Genomic DNA, 15,516 nt, shown 5'->3' with positions numbered 1-15,516 from the left:
TTCCATGATTTGGAGGGGCAAAAAGTATAAATTTTTGAGAACGAAGTGAACTCCACCATGCTAAAAAAAATGTTAACCAAGGTCTGCCCACCAAAGTGAGGGGACCTCACAGAATTGAAACTGTGAGTATACCACAGCAGGGGGTGTTTCAAAAGGTCAGCTGGAGAATACATCACTTGGATCAGAAGTCATTGGAATCTCCAAAGAACACATTTATGCACCCCACAAGAAAATCCAGAATTTGGGTGACTGCCAAGACAGAATTTGACAAGCGAGAGAGAACTATAAACAACAGGATGAGTAAGAAAGCTTTTACTTCTTTTCCTTCCATCATTCCCAAATACTCCATTAAACCAACCTTTGAAGATTCAGAGACCTCCCACCACCACCCCCCGGCTGAGAGAGAGAGAGAGCGTGAGCGCGAGCGAGCGAGAGAGAGCGAGCGAGCGAGAGGGAGCAGTGGCAGACAGTGCCCTTCTTCCTCCAATTTCATCTCTGAGCAAGGGAGTTAAGACTGAGCTGGGGGAGAAGAGAAGCTTTAATTGACCAAGAGATTGAAGTTTTGATTTAGACTGGCACAGGCTTTTTAATATCTATATATGAGAAAACTATGGGGTCTAAGAGCGGGAAAGAAAGATCCAATTATTGAAGGCAATAATGGAGAAGTTAAAGACGCTCCCTGATTTTATCCTAATAAATTGAACTGACTCAGCAAATGGGTGATAATTAATTGCTATAAAATGTTACAATTCTTTGATGATTCATCAATTAAATGTCCAGAGAAATACTTAATACCTCTCAGATCCCAGTATCAGAGGACTAGACCTTCTTTTAACTGGGGAGCAAAGGCTCAATACACTTTATAGAGGACAAAGAGCAGCTCCCACTATGATAGGAGAATTTTACGGGCAAGTAAAAGATATTTTCTCTTCTGTTATCAGAAAATGCACAGAAATAAAATTCATACTGACTTTAGAGAAAGGCTAAAAGTGGAGTTTTCACTGTTTGTAATCACCCAAATGTCCACCAACAGTAAATGCGTCTACAAATTGTGGCACAGACACACTATGGAATCAGAATATACCACCGATCATACAACTATGTGCAACACTATAGATGAATCTCACGAGTGCAATGTTAAGTGAAGAATGTCAGACACAAGTGTGCATACCACGTGGTTCAGTTTATGTAAAGTTCAAAAATAGGAAAAACTAAGTGATACTGGTGGACATCAGGAAAGGGGTGACCTTCAGGGGGGAGCAGGGGTTACTGGGGGTATGAAACAGTTTCTGGGAGGTAACATTCTGTTTCTTGACTTGGACTTGTGGGTATGTTCACTTTCTGAAAATGTGAGTTATACATTTCTCATTTGCATACTTTATATAAATATATAATAATTCAATAAAATGTTCAAAAATGTTTTCCTACTCCTGCCCCTGCCAAAGTAGATTAACTATTAGAAGTTCAAATAGGGTTAATCTTATGGCTGGGGGTAGTAACTAGAAGGTGGCCTGAACGGGCTCCTGAGTTTTTGTGGATGTGTTTCCTTTGTGAACAGTCACTGACCTGTGCACTTATGATATGTGTGCATATATACATATGATATGTGTGCACATATATAATTCAACATATTTTACACTAAAATAATGAAATACTTAATTCTGAAATTTCAAACTCTATTCCTGAATAATACCCTACAAAAAATGCAACCTATCAGACCTTAATTTATTTTTTAAACTTTATTATATAATAAAATATTCCCCAGTTAGCATTTCGCTATGCTAAAACATTATCAGTGATAATCAAATATTTATTGACCAGAGATCTAACTTTCTAGACCTGTGAAACTCTTCTTTGGTTCTCCTACTGTGCTTTTCCGTCAGCCTGCTGGGATATTAAAATGACTATTTTGCTTGGGTTGGCGACAACTCTATCCCCCCGTGCACGCATTTAAAACACCCATAGTCAGGGCTTCCCTGGTGGCGCAGTGGTTGAGAATCTGCCTGCTAATGCAGGGGACATGGGTTCGAGCCCTGGTCTGGGAAGATCCCACATGCTGCAGAGCGGCTAGGCCCGTGAGCCACAATTACTGAGCCTGCGCGTCTGGAGCCTGTGCTCCCAACAAGGGAGGCCGCGATAGTGAGAGGCCCGCGCACCGCGATGAAGAGTGGCCCCCGCTTGCCACAACTAGAGAAAGCCCTTGCACAGAAACGAAGACCCAACACAGTCAAAAATAAAAATAAATAAATTAAAAGAAGGCTCAACATTCAAAAAAAAAAAAAAAACACCCATAGTCTATACATGTGGCATATCTACATGGCTCACTCTCTCTCTGCAAGTCTTGCAAATACATCAAATTGGAGCCTGAAGCATGGCATCTCTGGGAAGACTCTCACCTATGCAGGTGAGCTGTGAGATAGCTCACCTCACAGCTCTTAAAAACTAGGCAAACACCTGGAACAACAGATGCTCCATCAATGTGACAATCAGGGGCAGATTTAATTTTCTGAGATTAAAGATTCCAGGCCTTAATCTGCTAACTACATAGAAACAAGGAGAGCAGTTAGAGTCATTTTACCAGATAACTAATAAGATTTGGTGAGTAGAATCATTTTATCAACTAACTACATACAAGATTTCGGCTGGCAACAAATTTATCTGTTGTGACTGGGTAGTTACCGTTTAATTTATGCTGTTTTTTTATTAATGAGGAAGGTTGTGAAATTATGTCATTCAGAATATAGATGGGCTTTAGTGAACATGGAAAAAGAAGATAAATACTGCATGTACCTTATTAACTTTTCCATCAGTAAAGTTAAATCTATTTAATTTGTCCCATTTGAAATCAGAAACCACCACATGCACATGAAAAATGCTGAGTCATAGGCCCTGTTTCATTCACATTTACATTAAAACAATCACAGAAGGGCAAAATGGTACACTAAAACAGAAATGGTGCTCTTCATCACTGAGCAGTAAATAACAAGAAGGAATCATGGAAGGAATAAGAAAAGAGTAGGAAAATTATTTCGGTGTCTGTCTTAAGCCAAACATGCTTGGCAGCTGTAGAAGACGTTGGATGCCAACCATGACTACTGAAGTAATCTCAGGAAAACGGAGGCAAATAAGCAGATTTGAATGTTACTCCCACCATCGTGATTTTGACTCTTTTTTAAAAAATAAAACAGTTATACTAGGTTGTATCTCATGATAAAGGACACTTCTCAAAACTTCGCTTTTAAGTTTTGATGGGTAGAAAATTAACTGGCCCTCAAAGTGTATGATTAAAGGAAGCATTTTATTGTGCTGGGGGAAAAAAAATCCTGATAGGAGAAAACCCGTCTTTGAGTTTTTGGAGTTTTGCAGTTCAGAGGCAGCAACAGCTCAGCAGTCACTATGTCCGTTATCAGGGAAGTCACTGAGACATGAAACAAGGATGAACCCCATTTGTCTGGGTAAAGAGGCCAGGGAGGAAGTAATTGCTTATTGGGGCACAGCTGCAGAGAGCAGCTGATCAAATCCAAAGTTCAAATGCTTATTTCATTCTGATAAAAATCATTAAATCACGAATAACTTACCCCAGGCTCCTGTACACTCAAGGAACGACTATGCATACCATCTGCACATAACTGTCCCTTAATACATTGAAATGGTGACAGTAGCTTTCATTATGAAATCCCAAGATATAAACAATGTATCAAAGTGCAAGCAGTCATCATTCACATTTGATTCAGCTACCAGAATGAGACTCCACATTTGAACTCAGTACAGGAAATTTCAAAACAAAACCTAAATTTAGGAGAACAGAGGCTCTAAAATGAGAAGTTTGCTACTAACATTTTTAGTATAATATTTCTCATTTGGCTATTCTTTATTTATTTACATTGTGCTGACTCCGTAGAGGAAATTTCTGAAAGGTTATTACAAATTATATGTTATAAATAGAATAGTAAAGCTTGTTACTGAGTCCAAGCTTATACTGCTCGTCGCACAAAAGGAAAATAAATTGAGAGATGAGGTGTTGGGACAAGGAATAGTGACTTTATTCAGAAAGCCAGCAGATGGAAGAGATGGTGGACTAGTGTCCCAAAGAACCATCTTATCCGAGTTAGAATTCAGGCTTCTTTTATACTGAAAGGGGAGCAGGTGCGGTTTGCTGTTCCTATAAACCTCCAATAAGGCAAATGTTATTCTCTGTTCTGCAACTTTTTTCTCTACATAAATAGAAGAATGTTACACCTTTAAAGGTCAGAGCCTTGAGAATGGGCTATCCTATACATTTCAAGCTACAGGCAATATTCTTTCAGTGCTTAAATTATAGCCAAATCAAGAGAATACAAAGCTTAAAGTAAAACAAAAACAAACAAACAGATCCAATATGGAGTCAGATTTGTTCTTCCCTATTACAAACTGACAAAGAACTACTTTTTTTTAAGAATTAAGAATATTTTTTCACCATGAAACATCTTCATAAAATGTCTGCAAAGAAGTATCTGATGCCTTGAGCTCCAGAAAGTAGCAGCTTAAAAAATAATTCCATATTATTTTCATATCTAAGTTGAAAACAGTAGGAAAGTTTGGTGTTGCTAACACCCAAAGACAGGATAAGAGGTTTTACAACATACAGTTGAAAATATGTATATATGCAGTGAACTGTAACCACTTTGTTTTATGCCATCAGTTTTAGTTACTACCAATATTCAGGTGACTTGTGAATTTATATGTACAGTCTCTGTACTCTTCTAACAACAAGATTCTACTCTGCATCTCCTCTTGAGTGTCTCAAAGATGCCTCCAACTCGACTTGTTTAAGAGTGAACTCAAAGTCTCCCTCACCTTTCATATTTGTCTTTCTTTTTCCTACCACAGGACCTTTGCACATGTTGCCCTCGGCATGTTCCTTCTTCACTTATTAGTTACTGCCTACTTATGTTTCAGACCTCAGCTCAAATGTTATTTCCTCAGAGAAGCCTTTCCCAATCTATGACTAGGTTAGATTTATATTATTCATATAGTATAAATACATAGTATTTATACTATTATATATGGTGATATCTCTGTGAAACTTCTTCATAGCACTTATCACAGCTCTAATTTTACATTTACTTGTGCCATTATTTGATTTATGTTTGACTTTACTATTAAACTGGCATGGTCTCTTTCACATACATACACAATGAATATTTGTTGAATAAATGAGAATAAATGAATTGTGCTATCTTTAATTCTGTGGTAAATACCAAGCTGAAACTGATATCTGTGTTTGGTCTCTGTAGTTGCCATGAAAATGAGCCCCTTGACTATGGGTAGTAGGTGGCATAATTGATGGAAAGTCCCAGCTGCTGGGCTCTGAAACCCTTCACTGGGTTTGCATCCAGGTCATGCCTCTCCTGGGTGGTTCTCAGCCAATGGATGATCATGACAGGGGTACTAAGGCAGTCTCATTCCTGGGAGATGCAAGGATCTTCTGATAGGAGGCAGTGACTGGAGGACTCCCCAAGGTTCTTGCCAAATTCTACCATACCACCTTCCTTCCCTCTGTCCTTCACAAGGGCCAGACCTAGATCATGATGTATGTTTCTCACAGGACCGAGATTAACACAGTTTAACAAAGACTGTGTGCTTGGTGGGTCCAAATGTGCTAACACCATACAGAAGATGCAATGCTGAAGGCATAGTGCCTTTGTTCGAGTTTATATTTCTGAGAATAATGATCTGTTGTATCTATTCAATATTTTACACATTTCTGCTGTGTGATATTGAAATACAGAGCATCACTTTTGCACCCCATGGAGAACACACGTAGTACTGTGCAATTAAATAAGATATTTAACATGAAAATCTTAGCATAATACCCATCACATAATAAAAGCACAATAAAGGTGAGCTATCACAAGGATTACCATGATCACTGTCACTCTTCTCCTCTCCAACAGGTTCTGCCCTCTTTCGAAGAGTGGAGTTAGGTATACAAAGTGGGCTTTACCTATTTAAATCATCCAGCATCCAGAAAATAGTCTATGATTGTTTCTGGTGATGGACACAACTTTACTAAATATCGACCAATGTTAAGTAATCTGTTCCTTTTCTGCAAACAGCCTTGTTGTTTCATTCTACAGTTGATCAAATACAAGGTCAACCAAGCCAATTTTTCCCCCACTTTTTGCCAACCTAAGCTGATCAAAATTTATGGCTATATTAAGCAGATAACAGTAGTCTGGATACAGAAGATGAAGTCTTGTTAGGACTTACCTTAGTACAGAACAGTTTTCCTGTGATTTGACCCTGACTTCTGAGAAATCACACACTGCTTCTGGAACATTTGGTCACTGTGGAATATTTCCAAATGTACCCTTCTGGCTGTGCAGAAACATTGCTCAATAGCCTTAGTTACTAAAACTTGCTTCTCATTTTGTAATCTATTTTAGTAGTGTCAGAAGAGATTTCAGAGCTTGGATAAAAATATCAAAATGACCATTATTTCAAGTGAAAGAAACTCAGTGAAAATATTTCAGTCCTTTAATGTTTCCTGATCTGCTTCTGTGTCCTCTGACTTCTCACTTCCAAAGGCCCCATGAAGTCGGCACAGGGCATGGAGCTACTGATCAAAAAGGAAAGATCTGCTTTTTACCATTTGCCTACAGAATATGAAGGCATTAACTTAATCTTATTTTAAAGTCCCAGGAAAGAGAAAATACTGATAGTAATTTATTTTTCTACTTGAAAAGATGGTCATTGTAAGCATCCAGAGGAAAAAGACAACCGGATGTGAAAATATAGAGAGACAATGACTTTTTAAGAGAATTTTCCTCTTCATTAGGAATATTATACATATTATATTAATTAAATCTTTAAAATGTTAAAATTATTATCTGTGGGTAGTAGAAAAATGGGAATTTAGGGACTTCCCTGGTGGTCCAATAGTTAAAAATCCGCCTTCCAAAGCAGGGGACCCAGGTTCGATCACTGACTGGGGAAGTGAGATCTCACAGGCTGTGGGGCAACTAAGCCTGCACGCCACAACTACTGACCCCGCGTGCTCTGGAGCATGCACGCCACAACTAGAGAGCCCGCACACCACAAGTACTGAGTCCGTGTGCTCTAGAGCCTGCATGCCACAACTAGAGAGAAGCCCGTGCGCTGCAACAAAGAGTTCATGTGCCGCAATGAAAGATCTTGCATGCCGCAACGAACATCCCGTGTGTTGCAACTAACAGCCAACAGAGCCAAATAAATAAATATATATATATTTTTAAATGGGAAGTTATTTTCCTTTCTTCCAATTTTCTGTGTCTCAACATACTAGTGCAGGAGTTAACAGTCTGAGAATTAAGTGAGAAGAATTGATAGTGGGTCTAGAAATTAGAGATTAATAGGATTCAGGGTGTCAGATTAATTTTCTATTCTCTCGAGAGCTCTGGAAGGATAAAGCTGATGTCAAGTAGGCCTCTCTGAAACAACTGTCCAAAGCTCTGCTAACTACAATCTCCAGACCTGCCCTGTGGTCAACGATATGTGTTTTTTTTTCCTTCAAACAGCTTAGAACTATAAACTATTATCATTGAAAAGTAAAACTGAGATTCTGTAGAGGAAGAGCTGACATGCATGAGTTTTAACTCAGGATATGTTGCTCAGCTGTTGAAAATCTGTTCATGTCAAGCATTTGCTAGCAATTTATTGCTGCTGAAAATATACCAACAAATTAAACAATCATGGTGCTTGTCCTGGAAGACCTTCCACTGTATTTGAACAAATTGAATAAAATTATGGTTAAGAATGATTTACCATTATGGCTAAGCAAATATATGGTTTTAAAGTATATTAAAAATGTGTTTCCTTTATGTAAATATTCCCTTCTATAAATGTATTTTCTTGTACTATTTATTCTTACGGTAGTATTTTTTTCATTAGATGTCAAGTATAAATCACATTCTATATATCTATTATCTAAAGTTCTAAACTTTGGGGAGCCTGTATATGCAGTTTTACTATGTGGATAAATGGAGTTTTCTAGAAGCAGAACTTAAGGTGAGAATTTGTGAGGGATCAGGACATCTAATGAGGTAAAACCCCACAGGGTGGTAGAGAAGCAGGATGGGCAAGGGGAGGTAAAACATGGGGTGAAATCCAGTAGAGTCTCATAAATGGGAAACATGGGCATATGGCAGAGGACCTCTGGAGACAGTATTGGTCACACCTCAATTATTCCAATGAAGGGAAAGTACAAAAGTATTGATACCATCTCACCTATCCCTTTTGAGATAAAGTGTTCTAGAAAACTCAACTTAACACACACTCCAAAACTACAGCATTCTCTACAACCTGCTTGCCAACTGTCCCTATCCAAATCTTGGCAGTGAGCTTGGTTTTTACCTCCATCCAAGACTAATCAAGAGATGAATAGAAAATGACTGCCCATTACAATCCACTGTTTAGTCGCACCCTCAGGGTCTCATTTGAAGCTGGCCTCAATCTATATATTCAAATTGGACCTGTTACTTGGCTTTCTAGAATTATTTACAAAATGTCCTGCAAACTAATTATAGTTAATCTTTTGTGGTTTTTTTAGGATCAATATACACAAATCTACTGAAAAGATTAGATTATGTCATTCAACTTGGCAGTTTCATAATAAAGACTGCAGGAGGTTGAAGTGCTATGTCCAAGGTCACTGACTCAGCTAGACCTGGAAGAGTTAGGTGTCCTGACACCTAGTCCAGTGGTGTTCCTCCTATAATACGCAACCCTGTGCCATTGGTGTAGAATCAGGTGGTGTTTCTATTTATCATGATTCAATTCCCTTTTCTCTATGAACTTCATAGGGGTATTTCTTACATATTACACCCTTTCTGTGGATGTGGAATTCTCTTCTAATTTTTAAAATTAATCTATGCAAAATATAATTACTCTCATTTTCTCTTTCTATATTTTTGCAGGGTCTGAATGGATATTTATAGGTGCAAACCAGAAAGCTCACTGAGAAGAGAGCAAGTCATCTTTTCCTATACCTTCGCACTTGTGGGCAGATTTGCTTGGAGTTCACTAAGTAAACTAAGTAGTTCTATGATCTGGAAAATCCTAGACAAATATCTTTATAAATAGGAAAATGCCAAGCTATGGAAAAGTGGGAAAAAGTCCCCAAAGTTAAAATGTTCCTCTTCTTATTGCTGAATAAATAATTAACAAACCCATCTATTTCTTGACTTGAATTTTTAACTCTGTAGGACATATTTCATAATATTGGTATCATTTTATTTTATATATTTAATAATATATATTTAAAATAATGAAAACCAATAATTTTTCAAAGACATTCTAAAGTTGGCATTCTTTTCCAAACTTTGCTTCTGATCTGTCACACTTTAAGTTTTGAATGTAAATATGAGAAGCAGTTTTAAAGAAATCATTTTACTCCTAGAATTATGTTCAAGTATTTTTCAGGGTGAATAAAGTAGATAGTGGAGGGTTATTCCTAAAAATTGGACTGATTAAAAGGTTTACTGTTCTACCAATGCAGAATTCTTCTTTTATATCAAACTCCATATTATTTATTTCTGTATGATTATGACAAGCCTAAATACCTTGGGAGGAAAAGAAAAAAGAAGGAAACAAATGCAACTACAGATGAGTTGTTAAACCAAATGACCAATGCTATTAAAAGAACCTAAATTGTTTGCTGCACACGTAAGTAGTTTGGTAGATTTATACATACTCAAGTCTCTAGAGATGGAAAGTTAAATATAGCAAATTACTCACTAATAAGGGCATAACACTGAAGACAGTGGATATTGTTAACACACTCAATTCCCCATCTTTTTCCTCTCCTGTCATTCAGGAAAATTAGCACCAGGTTGGAGAACTAGAGATTTTGAAAAGGAGCACTACCTTTGAAATTTAAAATTTTATTTTCCCCTTAAAGTCAGAAGAGAGGGAGATGAACGAGCCCAGGTGTGTAATTCATATCTCATCACCACCTGCATTTGGTCTCTCTTTATCTGACATACATGTTCTTTCTCCTGAGTTTCCCTATCACCTCCAATGACTGGCAGAAAGCAAATAAAGCAATGAGGTTTGGGGCTGAAAGGTACCAGGTGTGCTACTTCATTAAAAAGAACTAATGAATGAATGTAACACACAATCCACATGATTGTAAATAAGCAACATATGATTATAAAACATTAGAAAAATACTGAGTATTCTGCACGCAAATGCTAACATATAACTCAACTTCTCATGTACCTGGAAGACTATTTTCATGTTATAACTCCATTCATGAATGCCTTTTCCTCAGAAAGAGACACAGCACCGCTTTGCATAATGAATGACTCAAAGCCTGTTTCCTGCTCTCTCAATGGCCCAGGAAGCAGCAGGGGTAAAAAGGAAAGGAGTAATATTTTTTCCGCTCTAGATATTTCAAGGTAACATCAGGGGATGCAGGCTGTGAGAGAAAACCATCTATTCCCAGAACACTATGGAGAGTTGCCTTCTCCATTAGTCATGAGATTATTCTGTAGCCAGGTACTGAATGGTTTGTGCTTCACCTCCAGAGGCTAGGGTTGGGATGATGTCTTTGCTCTCTGGCCTCTTCGGCTAGGTGTTAAAGGAGAAGAGAAAGAAACGCAAGGCAGGGCACATAATAATCTGTGGTACAAATTATAGACTGCGGTATGCAAAAGCATCACTTACATATGCTTATTAAAATGTAGATTCCCAGGACGTACACCTAGTGTAATGGTTACTATGGCTACATAAACTCTCACAAAATTTAGTGGCCTGAAAACAACCGTTTTTATTTTGCTTACTGTTTTATGCATCAGGAATTTAGGAAGGGCTCAGATAGGATGCTCTCAATTGGAGTATCTGGCATGGTTGGAATCGAGTGTTGGCTGAAACTACACTCAGCTGAAGGACCAACTGGACTAGACATTCAATATGGCTCACACATATAGCTAGAAGGTAACGCTGACTGTTGGCAGGAGCTTAGCTGGGGCCGTTAAAAAGAGCCCATTTATGGGCCTTACCAGCATAATGGTGTCAGAGTAGTCAGACTTCTTACATGGCAACTAGCTTCTCCCACAGCGGGTGTCCCAGTGGAACCAAGTGGGAGCAGCAAAGCCTTTTCTGGCTTAGCCATAGTGGTCACACAGTGCCACTTCTGCTATAATCTGTTAGCTGACATAGTCACAGCTCTGCTCAGACTTAAGAGGAGGATACATAGAGCCTACCACTCAAGAGAATTATCAAAGAATTTGTTACTATTTTTTAAAAATAATCTTCCCTCTGAGATTACAAATTGTACACATTCCTCTCACTTGCAAAATATACTTGTCTCTTCACTTAGACCCCCAAAGTTTCCTCTTATTATGACATCAACTTCAAGTCTAGGACCCTGTCATCTAAGTCAGGTCTACTGTGGATAAGGGTCCTTAGATATGATTCCTTGAGTATGGGTCCTCTTGATCAAAAAGCTACCAGCCAAAGAAATAAGTTATTTGCCTTCCACTAATATAACATACAATTGTATATAAGCATAGGATAACTACTGTATATATTCCTATTTTAAAAAGGGGAAAAATAGTAGACAGAAGCAGTCTCTGGTCCATAGCAATTCTGAAGTCCAATCAGGTATGTATTTCCAGTTCCTTGAATTAGACTCAACTATTTTCCAGGGATCTTTACTCTCCTTCTGGATTTTGATTCACCTTTCTAGTAATCCTTCTCTTTCTATTATAAATGGCCTGTGTTTACACAAGCCATTATAATGACTTTAAAAGTATGATGGCCTTCCTGCCTGTGCATTTATAAACCATTCCATTTAACAAAAGCCACACACACACATCTCTTTGAAGTAAATATTTCTCTCTACCTTTGGTTCCCTTTGGGACTGCCATGGAATAACACAATTAATATTTTTAGGAGACCTATTGTTTGCAGAAAGGGTTTGTGAGGTTTTTTCTTAAGACCCTTAGGAAGTTTCATTTAAAAGGGTCTATGAGGTAACACCTTAAACCTTTCCATATTCTTAAGAAATTGTTTTAATCACACACTTAATTTTTACTGAGACATTGTACTGAAAGTTCTCTGGCTTTGATATTTGTCCCATGGCCCTTTCTTATCTCCTTTCTGGAAGATTTTAACAATCACCCAAAGCCTCAAATTATCTTTATCACTTTTCATATGCACTGTTCAACATTTATTCAGAAACAGAGGAAAAGACCTGTTTATGAACAGTGAGAACAGTGAGAACTTTTATAGTTCTATAAAAGACAGTCAAACAAAAATTCTACAACTAAAACTACAGAAATTTAGAACTCAAAGTATGAGTTTAACAGCACATTAGAAGAATCAGGATTAGTGAACTAGAAGGTAAGTAAGGAGAAAATGACTAGGATGAAACACAGTGAGAATAAAGGATAGAAAATGTAGAAAAAAGCATAAAACATAAATGAGAAGCCCTAATATGTGTTTTCAGAATTCTAATAGAAAGGAGAGGACATGAGGATAGAAACAATATTCTAAAAGAATAATTACTGGTAATTTTTTGAAATAGAAAAAATACACGAAGAATCGCCAGGAACCCTATAGGTTGAAGAGGTGCTGGGGACCCACAGTAGAAGAAATGCCTAGTCATAGCATAATAAAACTGCTAAAAACCAAAGAGCAGGACAAAATCTTGAGAGCAGTCAAAGAAAAACAAAACATAACCTGCAAAGAAGGAGTAAGACATATTTGACTTCTTAACAGAAACAATAGAAGCTAGAAGACAATGGACTGACATTTTCAAAATGCTGAAATAAAAGAACTCTCAACATAAAAATCTACACCCAAAAGTCAAAGTGAAAGAAAGAGACATTTTTAGACAAACAACACTTGGAAGAATTTCTCACTATCAGGCTTTCACTGAAGGAAATACTAAAGGGACATCTTCAAAACAGAAGGAAAATTATCTCAGATGCAAGTACAAAGAAACAGGAGGGAATGAGGAGAAACAGAAAGGATAAATATGTAGGTATGTGGACTGTATAATAAAACATAAGCACAATGTTTTATGGGATTTAGAATATTTCTAGAAATAAGTCCATGAAAACAAATGTTTAAGAGGGGTAAAAAGGCCATTGTGTTGTCCAGTATATGGCAAAATTTCCAATCTATATTTGACTCTAGTAAGTCAATATAAGTATAGTAATATTTGTTGCTGTGTCTAAAAGGAGAATAATAAGATGTATGACTAAAAAGCCAATAGAGGGGAATATGGGATAGAAATTAACATAAGAGGCAAGAAAGAAGAGAAAAAGCAGCACAACTAATGTGACAAATAGAAAACAAATAGTAAGAAGGTACATTTAAACTCAAGTATATCTGTAGTTACATTAAAGGTAAATGAAATAGCAACTATTTTAGAGACAAGATGTCAAACTGAATTTTTACAAGTCCAGTTCTATGTTGCTTACAAGAGCATGCCTTAAATACAAACATTTTAAAAGGCTGAAAGTAAAAGAATGGCAAAAAAAATACCATGCAATTTAGAAAGAGCTATATCTAACAATAAGCATTATAGTGTTACTGATTACAAAATAGTCTTTAAGGGAAGAAGCATTAGTGGAAATAAAGAGAGGTATTTCATAATCATAAAAGAGTCCATCCACTAGGAAATTATAGGAATTCTAGATTTTTAGGCACCTAATAAAACAGTCTTAAACTATCCAAAATTGACAGAACAAAAGGAGGAAAAAAAAAAAACCCAGTCACGGTGAGAGACTAACACACCTCTATCAGTATATAACAGGACAATCCCCAAATGAGTAAGGTATTGATATAAAATACTTAAGTAACACAATTGACAAACTGATCTAATTGTCATATAGAGAATGTTTCTCCAAAAACTGCAGAATATGCACTATTTTAAAGCATGTGCAAAACACACCAATACTGAGCATATGCTGGGCTATACAGCAAGAATCAACACATTTCAAAGGACAGAAACCTACAGCATATTTTCCCTGATTGCAGTAGAATTAAACTAGGAGTGAATAATAAACATCATGAAGAACTCTCTAAATGTTTGGAAATTAAGTCTTAAACTATAACAATGAGTAAAACAAGGAATCATATAAATTAGGAACTATGTTGATTTGAATAAATAACAAAATATAAAAATTGTGAGATGCAATTAAAATCATGAGTAGAGGGAAATATATAGCCTGGACTATTTATAATAGAAGTGAAGAAGGAAAATCTATTATATAAATATACATCTTAAGAAACCGTCCAAGGAACAGCAAATTAATACTCTGCAAAAATGAGGAAAGGAGGGAAATTATAAATATGAGTACAAAAAGTTATTAATATAATTAATTAATTAGTTAATTAATTTGTTAGAATCAACAAACCCAAAAGATGGTTCTTTGAAAAGCCTTAATAAAATTGACAGTCTTAGTAAACTAATGAAGATCAAATAGCCAACAAAGGATTTATATCCATAAAATATAAGGAAATCTAATAAATATTTAAGAAAAGGATAGATAACCCAATAAAAAAATACACAAAATATGTGAAAAATATTTCACAGAGGAATATATTCAAATGGCCAATAAACAAATGAGAGTATTCAATTTCAATAGTCAATGAAAAATGCAAATAAAATCACCATGATGTATCACTCTAGATCCACCGGCATAACCTTCAAACACAAAACAAGTGACCGAGAGTGCCATCTGACTATACCAAATGTTGAAGAGGACTTGGAGCAATTGTATATTTTAAATGGGGGCGGAAATTGGTACAACCACTTTGGAAAACGAATTGACAAAATTTGCTAAACGTTGAACATGTGCAAAACCTCTGATCTATATATTTCACATCTAGGTATATACACACAAAAAATGTGTCTATATGTGCACCAAGTGTACTGAAATATCCATTGCACCATTATTTAAAACAGGCCCAAACTGGAAACATCACAAGTGGTCAGCAACAGTAGAATGGATTTGGCATATCTGTGCAATGGGATTCTAACCACCAGGTAAAATCAATGAGTTACTGCCAAACAAAACAACATGGATGAGTCTCACAAATATAATGCTGAATGACAGAAAGACAGAACAGTAGTTACCTTCTGAGTGATTCCATTTATACAAAGTTCAAAAACAGACTAAATTCAGAAACTCAGGATGCCTCCTTCCTAGGTGGTAAATTAGCTTACTGCAGTTCACACATACGGGCAGATATGAGAATTCTGGGTCAGAGACAAAGCAGCTTTTTTGTTGTTTGTTTGTTTTTTTGTGGTACACGGGCCTCTCACTGTTGTGGCCTCTCCCGTTGCGGAGCACAGACTCCGGACGCGCAGGCTCAGCGGCCATGGCTCACGGGTCCAGCCACTCCGCGGCATGTGGGATCTTCCCGGACCGGGGCACGAACCCGTGTCCCCTGCATCGGCAGGCGGACTCTCAACCACTGCACCACCAGGGAAGCCCCACAAAGCAGCTTTAATACAGCTGACACAGCCAGCAGCTTAGC

Source organism: Mesoplodon mirus (assembly GCF_964341445.2).
Source record: "Mesoplodon mirus genome assembly, chromosome: 12".
Lineage (NCBI taxonomy): Eukaryota > Metazoa > Chordata > Mammalia > Artiodactyla > Ziphiidae > Mesoplodon > Mesoplodon mirus.
The sequence above is the reverse complement of the archived record's forward strand: the minus strand, read 5'-3'. Positions refer to the sequence as shown.